At 42.9% G+C, this 20,530-nt stretch overlaps 1 long non-coding RNA gene and 1 pseudogene across 2 annotated transcripts in view; both read right to left on the bottom strand.

Moving 5' to 3' along the window:
- Nucleotides 1–20,007, bottom strand: part of LOC149460169 (uncharacterized) — a 97,487-nt gene extending 77,480 nt beyond the window's left edge. For both annotated transcript variants that reach the window (XR_016313126.1, XR_016313125.1), the window contains exon 1: nucleotides 19,566–20,007. This is a non-coding gene — a long non-coding RNA (uncharacterized LOC149460169). The remainder of the gene's footprint in view (nucleotides 1–19,565) is intronic.
- On the bottom strand, nucleotides 14,036–14,156 carry LOC149460170 (U2 spliceosomal RNA; annotated as a pseudogene).
- Nucleotides 20,008–20,530: the final 523 nt, after the last annotated feature.

The following is a 20,530-nucleotide window of genomic DNA, read 5'->3' on the forward strand; positions in this document are numbered from 1 at the left end:
CAGTAGAGGCCTGGCAGAGCATCACCAGGGATGAAACCCAGCGTCTGGTGATGTCTATGCGTTCCAGACTTCAGGCTGTAATTGACTGCAATGGATTTGCAACCAAGTATTAAAAAGTGAAAGTTTGATTTATGATTATTATTCTGTCCCATTACTTTTGGTTCCTTAACAAGTGGGAGGCACATATGCAAACTGTTGTAATTCCTACACTGTTCACCTGATTTGGAGGTAAATACCCTGAAATTAAAGCTGACAGTCTGCAGTTAAAGCACATCTTGTTTGTTTTATTTCAAATCCATTGTGGTGGTGTATAGAGCCAAAAATGTTAGAATTGTGTCGATGTCCCAATATTTATGGACCTGACTGTATTTCACAAAAACTTAAGTGTGATCATCGCACTATTAAGAGATTTGTGGCTGATTCAGAGCACAGACGGGTTGGTGCAGATAAAGGCACATTGAGGAAGATTTCTGCCAGATCCATGCATTGGATCAAGAGAGCAGCTGCTAAAATACTATTACATAGCAGCAAACAGATATTTGAAGCTGCTGGTGCCTCTGGAGTCCCACGGACATCAAGGTGTAGAGTCCTCCAGAGTCTTGCAACTGTGCATAAACCTTCTATTCGGCCACCACTAACCAATGCTCACAAGCAGAAACGGCTGCATTGGGCAGAAAAATACATGAAGACTAATTTTCAAACAGTCCTGTTCACTGATGAGTGCCGTGCAACCCTGGATGGTCCAGATGGATAAAGTAGTGGATGGTTGGTGGACGGCCACCCTGTTCCAACAAGGCTGCGACGTCAGCAAGGCGGTGGTGGAGTCATGTTTTGGGCCGGAATCATGGGAACAGAGCTGGTCAGCCCCTTTAGGGGCCCTGAAGGTGTAAAGATGACCTCTGCAAAGAATGTGGAGTTTATGACTGACCACTTTCTTCCCTAGTACAGAAGGAAGAACTATGCTTTCCGTAATAAAATCATCTTCATGCATGACAATGCACCATCTCATGCTGCAAAGAATACTTCTGCATCAATGGCTGTTATGGGGATAAAAGGAGAGAAAGTCATGGTGTGGCCTCCATCCTCCCCTGACCTCAATCCTATTGAGAACCTTTGGAGCATCCTCAAGCAAAAGATTGATGAGGGTGGGAGGCAGTTTACATCCAAACAGCAGCTCTGGGAGGCTATTCTGACATCTTGCAAACAAATTCAAGCAGAAACTGTCCAAAAACTCACAAGTTCAATGGATGCAAGACTTGTGAAGCTGCTATCAAATAAGGGGTCCTGTGTTAAAATGTAACATGGCCTGTTAAAATGTTGTTAAAAGTTTGATTGAAATAGCTTTTGATTTCAGTAAATATGCTGAAAACACAACAAATGACAATTTTCAGTTATTTACAACCTATAAAGTGTTTTGAAACTTACTGTGCGTAATAATTTGGAACAGTGCATTGTAAGTTTTTTATGTTTAAAAAAAATACTGTTATCATTAGCAGGTTTGTTCAATAAAATTTTAATTGTACTCTTAATAGTTGATAACATGAGAATTATGCTGTTATGTTATTTACATCAATTATTTAGGTAAATGAGAAAAATATCATTTGCATAATAATTTGGAACACGGTGTGTATATATATATATATATATATATATATATATATATATATATACAGAAAACAGCACAGCACAGCAAAGAGATAACAGGGAGAAGTTAAAGGGTTAAGTTACTTGCCATTAAGCCTTGGATGTAAGCAGATCACGTTTCAGAGCGAAAGGCACAGGTCTCCCCAGGTGGTATATTAATGTTAAAAATGGGAGATGTCTTCAACTTAACTCTTAGGCTGGACAGCCTGTTTTAAATTTTCCCAGCAGGGGGTGGTTCTGAAGTAAAAGACCAATCCCCTCTTTAGGGAGGGATCGTCAGGCGGAACCCTAAACTGGAGCCAACAACTTTCATAATTCATATTGTGGTCCATAACTTCCCATCTGCACAAGCAACAGTCCATCCACGGGTATATTATTATGCAGACAAGTTTGGGGATTAACCAGAAATGAATTATGAAGTTGTATGCTACACGGTTCGTGAGATCTATTTTTCTGTTTTCCGTTGTGCCCGAGATAAGGCGAGTGACCCATCAAACTGTTTGCCTGCTCATCGTCCATCCGATGATATGTCCGGCTTTTATGTATGTCTCTCATATTCCAAGATATGAGACATAGGGGAAAATGGATCTTGTAAAAATGTTATCTGATGTGGGCTTCTTGGGAATGCCTTGAACTCCTGGGAAGGCTCTGTTATCTTTTTACGAGGTGTGAAATTACACAGGTTCTTTGGGCAGTGTGGCACCACGTGGCTCCCTGCTGGGATCTGGCCTGTGACACTTTTAACACACACACATCTGTCACTGTGCCTCTCAGGAAGGGAGGGGGAAGGAGAATGAGGGAATAACATGGCTACTCTTAACAAAATGGCAGACTGCATCAGTCTCTGGCGCGCACGTTTGCGACAGATCCCTGTATCAAACTGTACAAAGAATGGAGCAAAGTCCCTCCTATGGAAATGCAGAACTCTTTTGGACACCAGCCGGTGTCCCCTCTAGCTTTCACCTAACAGCTGATTATATAGGTTCTGAGGAGGTTAAACAGCACAAGCCCCAGCATCCATGTAGAACAATCTGTACTCACAAGGCTCTTGCTGCAGGACACCTTTCTCCATGATACCAGACAGTATCTGTAGATATCCCCATCAGTCAGCCCTCTGAAGCACCCTGGGTTTCAGCATCCTGGCTCTCGGGTTGCCCACCCAAGGCCTCCTGGCAACATGAGCCAGAGAGGCACATGCCTACCCTGGCTGGAACGTCCGTCTCAGAGGAAGATGAATCCAGATCACGTGTTTACTGAATAAAAATACTATCACCCAGCATGCTCAGGGGTACCACTCCCTGTAATTGGCTGGAACTGTATCCATATTCATGCTGCTGATCTGCATGGGTCACTCCAACTCACCCAGAACCTTTCAAGGTTGCCTGGATAGTAAGTTCACAGATATTTCTAAAATCTTGTTTCTGCTTTGTTATTGGGATATATATGGGATACTGACTATAGATTAATGAGAAAAAAATGAATTTAAACAACTTTAGTATCAGGCTGCAACATAACAAAATATATATATATATACACACTGCTAAAGCATTTCCATTAGACAAGGAGATGACAGCTATGGGGACTTAAGCAGAGAGGTCAGGTATCAATGGCAAAGTGAAAATAATTTTAAACAATCCTGTACCAAGAGAAACATGGAAGAAATATAGACTCTCTTCTGAAAGTGCTCTCTTTTCCTCCAGCAGAAAGCTGTGAAAGCAACAGATCAAGTCTTTGGTAACAAAATATGGCCTAGAGAGCCATTACCAGCTCTATAAGAGATTCTAGTACTATCATCAGTGTCTATGCCTCCTGCAGGCTGGTCTCAGTTGCCTTCTCAGAAGATGGTGGGCAGCAAAGCCAGGTTCTGCAACATCACTGGGGGCTCCTGTCATTGTGAATGGAGCAAGTCAGGGATGTCCCATTTCATGTGAGAGTACTGGGACCTGTTGGGCAGGGTGGCTTAGCCAATTTTTCACATTGCATCCTTGATTGTAGCCTTTTAGAAAGTTTTTCCTGCAGCTCTGGGGCTCCAGTCCACCAAGCCATTTTCCTCATCCTTCTTCTAAAAGTGCTACCTATCCATGGTTTGAATGCTTTCTATGTTTTAAAACAGCCATACAGCTTGTCAGAGTCAGATCTCACGTATTAGTTATTGAAGTCAAGTAGTGAGCATGAGTGCCAGAACAACAGACCAACGACTTTTATTTTTGAAAGGTTGAAATGGCTGGCAGATTCACTTCAAGTTGGTATACCATTTGTAGCACCCTCCTAGAGAGGTGCTAGATTAGGTAAATTTAGTTCTCTACTGTAATCAGCAGAGCTGCTTGTGATTACTGATCTGCTCTGAGTTTCACAGGCTGTAAGTTTGACTGCTTCTCCCTGCCTTCTGGGTGGTTCTGGAAGATAGGTTTCTGGAGAGAGGCCAGGGGTGGGGTCAACGGGGGCCCAGTCAGGTTGGCTGTACTGGGCCCCATGATTTCTAACTGTGGCCCTGACTGTACATCTCTGAAAACACATTCTTCTGTAATCATTGTTTTCATTATTTTGCTTTTTTGTAATTTACAAGTGTCAAGCATGTGATTTTTTAATATAACTTTTTCTTTTTATTGCAATATTGTATATATTACTTGTACAGACAACAAATTGTAGCGCAAGACAACTTATTTATAGGATAAAATATAAAGATTGCAGTATGAATGTATAATAGTACAAAATAATGTACAGTACATCAAACAAAGTTGCAGCACGTGATTTTAATTAAAAGAAAAGTTCCTTCTTCAGTTTTCCTTTATTAGTTCAGGGTGGCAAAAGTTATTTGTTAAACACCCACAGCAGTTTTACACACAAAAAAAAAAAATTGTCAAAAATGAAATGTCCCACTGAAAACAGCAATATAGCCATTTCAATCCTTATAACTTGGCCAACAGAGTGAAAGTGGGTCATTTAAGCCTTCAGGGAAGTATTAAGCTGGTTTAGATCAGTTAAATAGTGACTTTGTGGTTTCTTCAAGCAGACAAGAAACCTATTCTGTAAAAACGTGGAGTTTATAATTTGACTCTGTAGAGCGACTACTCAGCACTCAGGTATGAGATCCGGCCTGCTGACCCCTCCTGATGATACCGCTTTCTTATCCCACATTGTTAGTGATTGATGTTTCCACTCATAGCCCTGTGACTCACCACAGCTTCACAAAGACTCATCTAGAAATAAAGGGGAAAAACAGCTATGAAGCACAGGAGAGTAGTAAGAAAAAACCCTCAACCTTGTGGATTATAGAACACAGCATAAAATAAATGTTTTTGTCAATTGTTTTGCTACAATTCACAAATGGAATAGACAGCAGTGTAAGGACAGTAAAAATTTTATTATTGTAGCATTACCCTCGTAAGGGCCGCTGAGTTTGATTTGATCCCTCTATGCTCTGCACATCCAGGCAACACGCATTTTCCACACTTGTACTTTCAGAGTCAGTAAAACAGTCCTTGAGCTGGTTTTTTAGTTTTGTTTTTTTTTAACTAAGGGGTTAACAGCTTGGCTGGGGTCTAGGGGTATATGGGATGACAAAGGAACTGTAGAACTAAAGGACAAACTTCTTAGCAACTATGTACAAAAAGATTGGACTGGCAAAAATAAAGCACTCTCCTGTTTTCGGTGTACCACCTCAGACCCTGGATGAATCTTCCTCTTCACCCAACTTTGCTGAAGATATCCCTGAGCAAGGGGGTCCCAAGAGCTTGCAGTTAAGCAGTCCCACATGAAGACTAGTTGGGTATTGCACCTGACAACCCTCTCTCCTTTTCCAGCCCAGGGGGTATAGGAGTACCCACACTGTCCTGTCCTTTTACCATGGTGGGTTGATAGTTGCTTTCAGGCCTTTTATTGGGCTGGCTCCTTCCCTGCTGCTCAGGATGTCCTCCCCAGGATACTTTAGGCAGTGGAGATCCTCCCATCTAGCAACCAGCCTGTAGGTAGGCTCCCCTCCCTGGGGCCTTCTCCCAGGCTCCACATTCCATCTTTCTTTCAATCCACCTTCCACCCAACTCCCCTCTCTCCCCAGGCTCTGTCATATTTGAGAGTTGCCCTGGTCACCATACCCAGCCTCCTGCCAGGGCTTTGGCCAAGGTCCTTCAAACATGCAGATCTCGGCCTCCTCCACCCCTCTTTCAGAAAGTTCTCAAGTTTCTGGAAAGTTTTTTTTTTTTTGGGGGGGGGGTTCCAGAAGCCCTGACCTGTAGAACCTCCCAGCCTGTCCTGAGGTAATCAAGAACTAAACAAAAAGGTAATAAAAAGAGAAAGTTAAAGCATATTACAATACAATAATTAAAATATCTCTGTTGTATTTAAACTATCAGCTCGCACCACTGTCAGAATGTGACAATTGCACACTTGGCCTCACCCTGTACAGAAATTTTCCTGCTTGTAGGACATCATTCTAAAAACCAGCATATTAGGAGGGATGGTCACTGGGGCAGTTTAACTGAGCAGTTAACAGTTCACACATACACACTGTAGCTACAATGTATTTTAACGGAAAACACGCACCATTGCATCTGCTGTTCTAATTCTGTCCTTTAAGAAATGTCTTTATTACTTGCTGCTACACCCAGATGGGAATGCAAAAGAGTTTTTCATTTTGGTGGCTCTTCACAGAAGCAAAGTTCTTTGATTTCTATTTATAGCATTTCAAGATTTAGCTTCCTGTGACCTATTTAATTGCTTTTGGCACCGCTCAAAGTAGGGGTGAAAGCTTATCCCTGTGTCCCACAGTATGGGGTGCAGGCTTGTCCTGATATCAATCCAGAGGGATAACAAATGTAAAGAGGATGAGTCCACTGCTATTCCCAACCAGTCCAGGTGATAAAACGATAAGGAGTGGCCTCAGCCTACGTGTTTCCCCCAAACCACACACCCTGATGCAATTCACCCATCAGTTGGGACATAGCCCCGGTGGACAGGGCAAAATCGTTTATTTACCTGGGCTGATTGGGAGTAGTTGCAAGCCCTTCCTATTTACAAGATTCAGTTTACTTATATAATTTAGGTTGGGTTCACACTGTTTCACATGCATACAGGGTGTGAATGGGCCCATATCATCTTCATTTTCCTTTCACACTGAACTGCATAAATGTGAACATCCACCTAGAAAAGAATTGGATTTCTACATGTAATGTATGAGTTTTGCTGCATTAAAACAGACAAGTGAAATTGTATTTCAAAACTGACATTAGCAACAGTAAACTAAAAGGAATTAAAAGTGGGAAAAATAATGTAAAGGTCACCTGGACTGTGGTTCTATGCAGAGTCCAATTCGCTTGCAGAGTAAGCCCAATCTGATATTTGCAAGAGTCACTGTCCCTCACAAAAATTGGCACTGGGTATGTGGCCATGTGATAGCTTATGACTGTAAATAAAACCATATTGTCTTGTCACAGAAGAGGACACTACAGAATGAACATATCCAATCAAAGGATCAAACAGGTGTTTTGAAGCTGTGCGGGAGTGTTTTATTATGCTTCAGTGGACACAGTCTTTCTCCTGGGTACACAGCTATATTTTCATTTGACAAGGTTTTACACTATGAAAATCTTGTTTAGCAGATGAAATTACAACTTGTTAGATACCAAATATGATATGTACATCTCACTTAGGAGAGTTACTGTGTCCCATTAGTCACCTGGACCTTGTAATATAGGTGTGTGATAAGTCTAACTGGTTGTCATCTTCCAATGCATTAATGCGAGCACTGTTTGTTAAGGTAACTGCATCACAGTGGAAATTATGGATTATAAAGTTTTTGGCTCTGGGAGTTTAATTTAGGGTAAAAAAAACAGGCTAAAAGACATGTATTTCTTTGGGCTGCTCGGCTAGACTACTTAGAACCTAGCCATTTAAGACAGAACTTTGGCTAATGGAGCTTTATGACATCTCTGCATTACTTTCTAGCTGTTGTATGCCTGTCAAATGTGCATTTAGCTTGACTGTGATTTATCAAATGTATCAATTTCTCTGGCTGTTCACCACTGTAAGTGACTTGTGCAATTTTGAGCTTGCTGTGGTGTTTTCCCATTGTACTTTCACAGTTTGGGATTCATCAGACCTCATTATTGTCACACTATCTTTCCCCATTAATCTCCAGGTCCCCAAAAATAGGTCAGTTGCTTCAGATGACATGTGCTTTTACTGAGTTAGAAAACTACAGTGCGATGTCAAGCCTGTGAAAATGTAGACATCATGCTAATTTCTGTCCATACAAACCCAACTTGAACTTATCCTAATGATGTACTAGCAAACTATGCAAACAGATGATTTTTCCTGTTTGTGTTGGGATGTAATACTGAAAGGGAAAAAGATCTCCAAAACTAGACAGTTGTTATCACAAAAAATGTCCCTCTAGTCCAGGGGCGGACTGACAAGTCATGGGGCCCCGGGCAATAGGGGATCAGGGGGCCCCTATGACCTTGCCCACACTCAAAGCACACCCAAAAAAGCTTATAAAAGCTACCAGGGGCATTTCATGGGGCCCCCTACTGACCCTGGGCCCTGGGGCAGTACCCGAGAACCCAAATGGTCAGTCTGCCCCTGCTCTAGTCCTGTTCTTGTAACAACTCAAAATTTTAGGATTTTCCTTCACTTTCTGTCTCTGACATTTGTCATTAGGAAAACCTGACAGTAAAAACACCTGACAGGATTTCTAACGATTACTTCCTCTATCCAAAACAAAAAATGGCTTACAGGATCAATTTATACTGATGGTAATTAACTGTAGGTTTTTGGAATAAGGGCTTTAGCACTTATATGGAACATCACTGTAGACAGAACTCAACAATTCTGAGTAGTAATGGTTCCTTCCTTGATACCCTACAGGTCACAATATTGACGTAGGGACCAGACGATCAATCCACTCAGCACAGTAAGGAATCAGGAATTCAAAATTCCCATAATTTTTGAATTCTGCAGGATCCTCTTCACTACTGCAAAGTTCGGACAGCAGAAGTGAGTATTTAATGTCTTCTTGCAGGGGGAATAGCATTGTAAATTTTTCTTTTAGTGGAAATTCATTCAACATTTTTTTTTTTTTATAGAATGTAGAAGGGTTAAATCTTCTGGTCAGATTTGTATTGCTGTTTTGCCATCAAGGAGATTTTCCTTCACTTTTTGTCCAAGAGATGAAACAGAAAATGAGTGGAAATTTCTTGACTGAGAGAACAAATATCACTTTTACCAGCTGTCACAGCAGGGGCGGACTGACCATTTGGGAACTTGGGCACTGCTCTAGGGCCCGGGGTCAGTAGGGGGCCCCATGAGATGCCCTCGGTACCTTTTTCATAGGCTTTTTTTGGGTGTGGTTTTAGTGTGGGCGAGGACACAGGGGCCCCATGATCCTATATTGCCCAAGTTGTCAGTCCACCCCTATGTCACAGGAACAGTGTCCCTGATCGAAAATATCCCCTACATCAGGCCTCAAAATTTCCACTTGCCTGCTTGCACTTGGCAAGTGAAAATAAATGGGGGTGGGTGTGTGTGCATCAGAGGGGGTGGGGTATTCTCTGCCAACAGCACCAAGAAAGAATACGAGGAGGGGGTTGGGCAGGGGCTGATTTCTCCTCCCAGCCTCTGCCACTGTCATTCTGCTAGAGCAGAGAGTGGGAGGCAACAAAGCACTGGATGAGGTGGGGGTGGGGGCTGGGGGTCGGGTGGGAGTTGCCAAAGTTACCTTTTCCTATTAACAAGCTGGTGATTGGTTGCTCGGACCACCAAGCAACCAATCACCTGCTGGTAACTTTAAAAGTTAACTCTGGCAGCTCCCATCCCCCCCCTTCCAGTGCTGTGCTTCCTCCCGCCTGCTGTCCAGAACTGTGTGTAAGTCTCTGCATTTTTTTTAACAGTTTTTTCTCTGTGTCCTAGGGGGTGTGAAGGGAGGTAGAGGACATGGCTGTGGGGGCTGGGTGATGTGAAAGGAGGTAGAGGACATGGGTGGGGGGATGTAAAGGGGGTAGAGGATATGGCTGTGGGGGGTATGAAGGGGGGTAGAGAACATGGCTGTGAGGGGGAGGGAGTTGTGAAGGGGGGGGTAAAGGACATGTAACTTTATTCTGCATAACACATTTAACTGTCATTTCATGAAATAATTTACGAGGGCATGTTTAGGGGCAGAATTATGAATGGGGTAGGGGTTGGGTGGGGCAACTGGTGGCGAGTAACTCTTAAGGCCTGGCTAATAGGTCAGGACCAGGGGTGGACTGGCAACTCATGGGGCCCCCGGGTAATTGGGGATCATGGGGCCCCTGTGTCCTTGCCCAAACTCAAAAAAGCCTATGAAAAAGGTACCAGGGGCATCTCACTGGGCCCCCTACTGACCCGAGTTTCCAAATGGTCAGTCCCCCCCTGGTCAGGACTTGAAATTTTGAGCCCTACCCTACATCCTATTCTGGTGACAGCTGTCAATTTTTGAATCTCACCAACAAGGAGGCAAAGCAATAAAAAAGCTGGATTGTTTTTGTCACTGAGCTACCACTACACCTTGTCATCAATGACAATCAACACTTCAATGGTGTAAGGTCAAAGGGGCTATAATTAGCATTATAAACTTGACAGAGGTTCTAGCCCTTCCCACTCTAAACATTTCAAAGATAAGTTCTGGCAATAGCCCCGACCATATAAAAGACTGGAGAAAAACAGTTCTAAAAAATCTGATCTGCAGGGACATTGTGTTTTTTCCTAGTGTTCACCTAGGAGGCTCAGTGCCTACTTACACTATACAGATTTAGGATCGTTTTTACAGCTCAGTTTCTGTAGATTTCCTGTGCTGGGTGGGGCATTTTTTGCACTCTAAATTGTAAAATGCATTCTTATATATTACGTGGAAGTAGCGCTATGATGGCTTGGTCCACAAAGAGGTGTGGTGGTATTTGTGTCGCACTTATTGACCAGTCCTTCCTAACATCTCCTGACACAGCTGTTGTACTCAGTTAAAAGCAAAGAAACGGGGACAGAAGCTGTGACCGTAAATTTTACTGCTTGAAATAAAAACTAACAGAGAGTAACTGATCCATGCAGGGGGTCATACAAATAGGATAGTTCATAGAAATTTTAATAGGCTGCTCTCTGCACTAACTTTCTACAAGGCACTCTTACTGCTCTGATGACAGGTCCTTTGCTGCTCAGAATGCCAACAGTCTCCTAAAATAAATACTTTAATATCCGCTTTGAAGTCCCCAGGGGTACAATGTCTGCACAAAACTCAATAGTCAACATGTAATGGAATTCATGATATGTGCCAGCCTCCAGCAATTGAGAAACTGGAGACACATGTGATGACAACCATTCCTGCACGCTCGCTGTCCCCTGCCACATATGCTGGCAGTCCTGCTCGGCGTTTTTTGGACTTTCTGCTTTGGAGCTCTGCTACTCTCTATACCAGCTTTAAGCCCAGATACCTGCAGCACCATTTCAGTTAGGGCTGGAATATAATGGATCAAGTGGTTCATCCTTAAAGCGAAACTCTGAACAAAATTTTTATCTTTCCATGTAGTGGGGCTGTGTCCACACTGCATGGGTTAACTGGTCATTTTGTTCAGTGGCACAAAGAAAAGCTATACTTACCCGATCCTTCAGAAAACAGTGCTCCCCCACATCCAGCGGTGGACTGTTCCTGCCATCCTCACGTCTAGAGCCAGTCTATGGGTGTGATGACGTCAAGGGACAGTCCATTCACAAGACTGCTAACGTGTGGGGGGTAGAAATGGTGGAGACTGGTCTTGCTCTCAGAGGATCAGTGGATTAGGTAAGTATATATTTGCTTTGTAAAGCCCTAGTCAATAATGTGCGGTTAACCCATGCAGTGCAGCCACAGCTCCACTGCATGGGAAAATAAAACATTTGCCGGGAAATCTTCTTTAAACAAATTATGTTTTTTACTTAAGAGAGACCCGTGAATAACATACATCCTTCATTTCCTATTGAAACTAATAACAAATGTAGTAATACTTATTGCTATTACTGATATCCAAATGCAATTTTTGCAAATCAAAGGATCTAAAGTAGTTTCTCTTCACTTTCCTGCATAGAAAAAAATTTGACCTTGACCCTAAATCAAATTAGCCTGGGTTCACACTGGATCCAACTTTGAAAACGTGTGACTTAACTTAAAGTTGCAAAAGTCGGATTATCAGTGTGACTTCAGATGCAACTTGGAAGACGTCTTTTTTTTTTTTAAGTCCGGTGCAAAAATACTAAAAACCCCTAAGTGAACAAAAAACGTACAAAACACAGACATAAAGAAGTGCACTTAGGGGTGTGCTTTTGTCCACCCCCGAAGGGGTAGGATCTCTACCTTGATCCCCATGGCGCAAGGCACCTGACAGGGACAAAGGGTTTTCAACATGGTCCACCTAGCCAAAAGGCCTGGCGGGCTCCTTTCCTTGTGGCTAGCCAAAGCTGACCACCAAGTACTAGGTCAGGGAGCTCTCCCAAAGAGAGACCCCCCCCCAGGAACTGGGGAAGAAGGAACTTAATGGCCACACATCCTCCCCCTAGACTTCAGGGCAGGCCCAAGGACCCACACCCTCCATCCAAGTGAGAAAAAAAACTCACACAAACAGTGAGGAATAATACATAAATAAGTGGCCATGCAATTGTGCACTGGTTAGGCCTGTAGCAATTGTGCACACAGAGATGGACGCGGTTCAACCATTTTGCTCCAACCTCCATCTTGGCAAAGGATCGTCCATCTTGTACAAATATATCTTTCCTCATCCCCCTCCTTCTCTGCTCATCCATAGTGACATGTGGCCTGAGTGATGGGAAGTGTCGCAGGCGGTCAAAGCACAGCAGGGAGCTCCGAGCTATAAAACCCCCAAGGGAGCTGGGGCCGCGCTGTCTGAGAAACTGTGCAATCTGGCACATCGAAAAAGTATAACCCAAGCCTTTCCCTGAGTTCAAAGACATTCCAGAGGAGTAATAAACTAGATACCACTTTTAAAATCCATTTTTCCCCTATGTTTCATATCTTGGAATATGAGAGACTTACATAAAAACCAGGCATATCTTCAGATTGGTCACGATAAGACAAACCATTTGATATGTCACACTCCTTGGCTGGAATATATAGGAAAGCAGAAAATTACATCTCTTGAACCATTCAAGTATGTATTTCATATTTCATATCTAACCGTTCCGCAGATGCGTCTGCATATTAATCTACCCGCGGGTGGAATGTTACTTGTGCCTAGGAAAAGTTATGAGCCAAAATATAAGCTACAAGAGATTTTGGTTCTAGCTTAGGTCTCCGCCTAGACACCCCCTCCCCAAATGAGGCCATTGATCCTTGGCTTCAGAGACACCCCCTGCTGGGGGACAACAAAATAGGCTGTCAGGCCTAAGAGAGTTGAATATTTCTCCCTTTTAACATCAGAACCAACTTTGGGAGACTGTACCCTTTTGCTCTGAAACTTGATCTGCTTAACCCAGGACTTTTGGCAAGTACTCTACCTCTCTAAACTTCTTTCTGTTACCTCTTTGCTGTGTTATTGCTCTCTGTATATTTATATATATATTGGATGCATCTTTTTTCTGTAAATATTTTTATTGCACCCTTTTGACCTTTTAGTAATAAATCTTTTCTTGCTGAAAGTGTTGAACTGTTTCTATAGCTCTTTAATGCAACTGACGAATTCCTGCCACTGAAGAGCACTACTATGTGTGTTTAACCCTCTGTATAACCTGTCTGCGGTGACAGTGCTATACAGACGATTAATCCAATCATCCTAGTGTTATTGCTGATATTGCTGAGTTTCCTCTTTCTCTGTACAAAAAGGAGGTGGTGGCAGTGTGAAGGGTTAATTGCGTAATTAAACTGATCCAGTAACAATCGCGCTCAGGCTGCCGGTACATCGATTTGGGGTCCAGTGAGCTGGAAAATCGTTGTGCAGGGTGCAGCTGGGCATGGCATTGTTACGCACGTGACATCGCGATTTTAGATTGGCTAGTCCTTTGGTCACGAGTTTGGTGAGAAGGTCAAGGGTCTGACGCCGTGATCATCACAAGGCCCTGAAGCCCGTAGCAAAGAATTACCCTGAACAAAAAGCCTAGCCCTAAAAGGCGCAGTGCAGAAAAAGTCTTTGGAACAGTGTCCATGTGCACTTTTCACATGTGGGATCCCATCACCATGTGCTACTAAGAGCACCCCTGAGGCGACCACTCCCAGGGGACACTGCTCCGTGGACTCTCTGCCTCCCTGGCCCCTGGCCAAACAAGGTAGACATTTTCAAATCAGGAGGAACCTGGGCCCCTCCAGTTTTCCCAGGGGAATTACTCCCGGCCCCCAACAGTCTGTGGGTGCCTCAGTTTCTCTTACAGCCGGTACTAACCTTCAGAGCCCCCATCATACCAGCAGAAGTACTATACAGCCAGCCATCCTCGCCAGAAGGCAAGAATGAGGGCGGAGCACCCCTACTGGACACTGATCACAACAGATACTACACTCGATCTTAGCCAAAAGGCAGAGAAGCGGAAGACATCTGTGCGACTTCATGCAAGTCGCACCTGAAATCGCAAAAAGTAATGCGGGAATGAAGTCAGAGTCGCAGTGATTAGAACGGTTCCCATGCTGGTCATAGTGTGCAACTTGTCATGCAATTTGACACTGTCAAATTGCATGACAAGTCGCATCAGTGTGAACCAGGGCTTATGGTCACTTATGGCAGCCCAGAACTATTTCATAAATGTACTACCCTCATAATACTGAAAGCAAGACAAGTGTTGTGTTGCCAAAGCACTGCTTTTCCCACAGCTGACCACAGATGTGTGTTACCTGGCATTTGCACAGAGCGATTCTTTAAAGCACATATACCACACATAATCTAATAATTCCCACAGATTTTCTGCTAGAGTTGTCTGTCAACTTGGATCCACACTGGATGCTTGTAATAGGTATCAGGGGAATAATGTCAAGTATCATTTACTCAGCATGGGTACACCCCAACAGATTTATCAGAAACCCTTTACTTTCCTTTCAGAATCAGCATTTTCTATGGGACACTATACTACAAAATAGTCCCACAAATGCAGGCTATTGATTGGTACTTTGTACACACAAAAAGTATTTTTCCTAACAAATTCATTCAAGACCATGTTGCAAAAATGAATGCACCTCAATGAAAGTCGTAGGAACAAAGCTACAGTCCAAACCTAAATCCAATTGAGAATCTGGTGGCAGTGTCCTTCTGTGGGGCCGCATGAGTGCTGCTGGTGTTGGGGAGCTGCATTTCATTGATGGCATTATGAATTAACAGATGTACTGCTCTATATTGAAAGAGAAGATGCTACCATTACTCTATGCTTTTGGTCATCGTGCACTTGTCCAACATCACAATGACTCAAAACACACATCTAAGGCCACTTTTGCATTTCTGAAGAGGAGCAGGGTGAAAGTGATTTAATAACCAAGTATGTCTCCTGATCTGAACCCAATCGAACACTTATGGGGAATTCTGAAGAGGTAAGTTGAGTATCACTCTTCATCCAGCATCCAAGCTCTAGAAGAGGTCTTTTTTGAAGAATGGAAAAAGATAGATGTTGCAATATGTCGCCAACTTGTTCATTCCACATCTAGAAGACTTGGTGCTGTCCTTACAAATCATGGAGGTCATAGAAAATACTACATGTACTAGTTTTTGTTGTGTATTCATTTTTCCATCAACAAATTTGAGTGAAACTGAAGATTTTGTAATCTATTTATACTATTAAACTTACTTTTATGTAATCAGCTAAATAAATGTTCTATACAACTTTTGTCAAAATTTTGGAAATTGTTGTTGTGTTCATTGAGATATTGATCAAAATCTTACTTTTCAAAAGGGGTGTACTCATTTATGCTGAGCACTGTATGCACTTACATTTAGATCATGTTGTTTTGTATCAATTTTAGTAGAATAAGCTGCAGACAATGTGAATGAGATTTAATTTTTCACTAGAAAAAAAAAGACAAAATTGGGAAGGCATCGTTGCAATGGAAAGCAAACCATTTCCTGACATTGAGGGAAACCTTTATATTAACCAAAAAAAGGAGTCAGTCTACAGAAGAAATGACAATTCCAAGCAGTGCTGTCCTATCATGTCCTAGCGGAGTTGATTATTGGGTGTGTTTCCCCTAAATCCAAACCATGCATCACATTCCCCCTGGTCTGCTGTTTTTTAATGTTTTGTTAGGTTATGGTCTGGTTAACACTGATTAACCCCCTGGCCTTGAACCATAAAATAAACACACCCAGTTTAGAGTGAGCAGATATTCTGGTTGTATTAAGATCAGAATATAATGAGTGTAAGAACAACAAGAATGACAATAGATGTGCATAAAAGAGAAATGTAACACTCTAAAATGTTCAACAAAGTAATAAAACACAGTATCACTTTAAGCAACCCTAAATGTCCTGCAGGATCAGAATTTAAACGTCAATTCCAGTCCCTGGGATGTCTTTCCCCAACTGAGCTGGAGTGAACTACCAAGCTGTCAGGCTAACTCACTTTTTGGCTCTCAGGTAACTGGGTTTAACTCTGGAGATGAATACTGTTGTTATGAGTAATAGTGTCCCCTTTGAGTAACTCTTTAAATAAAGGTGTCAAACCTTCTGCACACTTGATGGGGCCCTAGTTGGTGCTCATTTATGTTCACATTCTTCCTTGTGTGACGTTGAATTTGAGTAAAGTCTCTTTAACATAAAGGATAGATGCAAAAAAAAGGACATAAGCAGACTTCAGCAGAGGTTGACCCTTCTTAAAGATTGTGAACTAGTCTGGTGAAGCAGGTTCCAATAGGGTTGAAAGAGACATGAAATGAGATACTAAAGCAATCCTGTCTGCAGAGTACATATGCTGTGGCCAAAGTCCTGGGATTTAAGGATATTAATGCAGCACTAAAGCATGATACAGAAGGGGTTGGATGGTATGGGCCTCAGTGTGATAAGCTGTAGCGTAAAGTGTACTGAACAAACAAAAACAATTGAACTTAACACAGTCACTTGCAACTTGTGATGATCTGGGTATGGAAACCTCTCACCCGTTCTGTATCCTCTGCAGATGTTCTCTCTGTTGGGGGGCCCCCATGTTCTCTTGGTTCATCTGATAAAGAGCAATGCCAATGAGAGCACTATAATCCACTTCCCACAGGGCTGTCTGTCCTGCTTGTTAGTGGTCTGCCATCCTCTTTTACTTCTCAGCTGAGGGGCCTGATCCAGCCCAGATCTCCTGCATAGCCATCTCCACACACCACCCTTCCTTCTCACCATCCACCTCCTTCCCATCCAGTTCCCAGGCTTCTCAATATATATCCTCCTGCCCCTTGGCCAGCACTTTTGGGAAATGTAGTCTGTTCACTCCTTGTCTGAGTGCAGAAGTCCTGCTAGCAGCATACAAGTTCAACAAGGCTTTTCTTTAATAGAGTCTGCATAACTGAACCACAGGCCATTGCCATCTTGTGTTCACTTAACACCCTGCAACCAGTATTAATGCAGTACATTACATATAGTATGGGCAACAATAATTCATATATTTATAATTGCACCTGTTTTGCAGAAAAAAAAAAAACTAAGATAGCGAAAGCAAATAGTAAAAACTGAAAGCTTTCCTATAACTTAATCTTCATAGAGTTTCCTTTTGAGAGTTACAAAAAAGGAAATCAGACTGGAGACAGTTCAGTTATAATGGTGTGGCACTACTCCTGTAAGAGCCACAGGAATACTGCCCAGGCACAGCGGCTCACCCACAGATTTTTTCAATGACCACGCTAAGGGTGTTATTTTTGCTGTTTTTATTTTTTAAGAACTTGGATAGGGATGAGGAATTAGGTGGGATACTCCACAAATGGATAGTATGTACAGTTGAGGACTTTAGCTATTCTTTCGGATACACCACCAACAGCAAGGCTCTTACTTTCCATTCATCATACATCAGCATCAGAGGTTGGTCATAAGCTCTGAGGAAAGGGATTCATCCCCGAAACGCGTCAGCCATTTGACCGCACTGACAGTGAGAACACCTTGCCTGCCGTTGTGGCCATTGTAATTTTTCTATGCTTTTTAGATACATGCTTCGTCTGTGAGTAAGTTTTTATTAATCTTTCACTCCTACAATAAACTTTGAATAATGCACTAGGTGTGTGCGCCACCTGTTTTCTCTCTGTCTGTATCATGTGACTGCTTTGACCAGTCACAGCTAACAACATAATTGTATACAATGGATGGCATGACAGGAAGCCATCCATTGTATACAACTGACATGTGATCTGCTGTGATTGGTCACAGCGGTCACATGACACTGGCGACGGGCCAGTGTAGCGATATGTCATCGGCTGTGTCCCGTGGACACAGCCGGCGACAGATCACGCCATTGCATGGCCCCACGTCTGCGTGAGCAGCTCATTTTGATAGGACGTCATATGATGCCCAGTCACAATGAGGAGTGCCCCGCCTAGCCGTCAATCTGCTATAGGCCAGGTGGGAAGGTGTTAAAGTTTGTAAACTTACTATGTGAAGACACCCACACATTTACTTTTGTAATTTTGAATTCTGTGACATGTATTCACAATGCCCTGTGTCACACATTTTACAGAGCCTGCTTTCTGAACTACAGAGGTGCTGAAAGGAGGAGTTTCAGGGGGTGGAGTCAGTACAGAAATCACTGCTTACAAGCAGCAAGGTACCATGGGCTATGTAGTCCTTAGAAATTAGGAGAAGCTTCAAAGCATGCTGGGAATCCAGGAAGTTGTGGAAAGAGATGACCAGCAGACAGGCAAAACTCAGAACATGAAAGGAGATTTGTCAAGTAAAGTTATATTGGATTGTCAAACATAACTCTTGTTTGTATTCAAATTACAATGCTGATATTATAAAATGAGTGTATGCTGTCACCATAATTAAAAAAAAATGTTGATTTGTAGCTTTGCTTCTGTACTATGCTGTTCAGCTATGCTCTGTTTGTTGTCTTTTTAATTAACAGTGATGATGCAAGCAATTAACTGGGCAGCACAGTGGCTAAATGGTGAGCACTTTTGCCTGGCAGTACTAGGGTCCTTTGTTTACTCCAGTTTCCTCCCACACTCTAGTTGGCTCCTGTCTAAATTGGCCCCAGTATGTGTATGTATGAATTGGCCCCAGTATGTGTATCTATGAATTGGCCCCAGTATGTGTATGTAGTGATACCCCCGTAGGGGCTGCTTAAGTTTGTTCACTCCGCCACTCTGCCTCTCAACCCCAAGAACTGTCTCAGCCCCAACTGGCACACCTGGCAATAGTGTAAGTGCAAGGATTAATGAAAAGCACACGTTATAATAAAACACAGAGATCAGCTTTACTGTAGACCTCTATGGGAAGTAATAAACATTAACAACAGGTATATGTTGGGAGAATCAAGAGAACAGCAAATACTGTGACCGAAAGCAATATAACTCACTTTTACACTCAGGCTGCTTTCAGGGGATTCCAACCATGAATAACCCCAAGAGCAGAGGCAAACACTTAAATGGCAACCTCAAAGTGGGTCTAAACGCCTTTACATAAATTTGGCTCTATGATGTCCAAGCAGGAGGAGAGCAGAAGAATGACTCTCTGTTGTGTCAGACTTCTCCCTTCTAACCCCTGACACCACAATCCCACTGTACCCAAATGATGCTTAATAGCTACTTTCCAAGGTAAAGCTATTCCCTCACACACAATGCAATATAGAGGCCTGACTACGCATGCGCGTGCACATACACATATGGCACCAGTGACTTCAGTCTCTTTGTAACAGGATGAATCTTGGGATCTTCAGCTAGCCACTTTCGTTGGTGCACTTAAACTGCTTAAACACTTAAAGTATAATTGTAATCCTGTGGCAGTATGTGTGCAGTGTTCCTGTCATCTGACAGTGGGAGAAATCCCTCTCACCAGATCCTGTGACTAAGGCCCAAACGATCGTCCTGGAAATGACAGGCTCCTCTGGTCACCTCACCATGAGCACTTCACACTGTCAGTGTAGGCACTGTACTGTAGACCACTTCTCTCAGTTTGGATGTTCCTTTTCTGATCCAGATCACCAAGCATGCAGTGCACTGCCCATCAGCACTTCTTTGCCAGGGCCAATCTCTCTCCTGCCACATGCAATCTCCCCCTCCTCAGGAGAAACCCCAAGATGGATCCCTTCACTCTGCTCTCCCTAAGCATGATGGCTTTCGTAGTTCTTTTTTAATTCTATCTCCATATTAGCCTATAAGGCCGTTTCTGTTCAAGACTCCATCGTCCACAATGCTTTGCACCTGCACTTCCTGTTTGACAGAGTCCTTGTCATTGGCTCCTTTAATGGCTCTTATAATTGGCTCTCTCACTCTCTTACAGTCTGAGAGGAGAAGGGGGGGCTGAAATCCCTCACTACTTTGTCTGTTTCAGGGCAAGTGTCAGGTTACACAGGAGAGGCCAGTCAGCAGATCACAGCCATGAGACAGGATTAATCTCTCCTGCTACACAATGAATTGGCCCTAGTATGTGTATGTATGAATGTAAGTTAGGCACTTTAGATTGTACACTCCTTGAGGGTTAGGGACTGATGTGATTTGTACAATATTTACAGTCATGGCCGAAATTGTTGGCACCCTTGATATTTCTCCAGGAAATCATGTATTTCTCACGAAACGTATTGCATTAACACATGTTTTGCTATACACATGTTTATTCCCTTTGTGTGTATTGGGACAAAACAAAAAAAGGGAGGAAAGAAAGCAAATTCGACATAATGTCACACAAACCTCCAAAAATGGGCTGGACAAAAGTATTGGCACCCTTTCACAACTGCGGATAAATAAGAATGTTACAAGCATGTGATGCTCCTGTAAACTCACCTGGGGCAAGTAACAGGT

Source organism: Staurois parvus, unplaced genomic scaffold, assembly GCF_062004578.1.
Source record: "Staurois parvus isolate SC_StPar_1 unplaced genomic scaffold, SC_StPar_1.0 ptg000234l, whole genome shotgun sequence".
Taxonomy (NCBI): Eukaryota; Metazoa; Chordata; class Amphibia; order Anura; family Ranidae; genus Staurois; species Staurois parvus.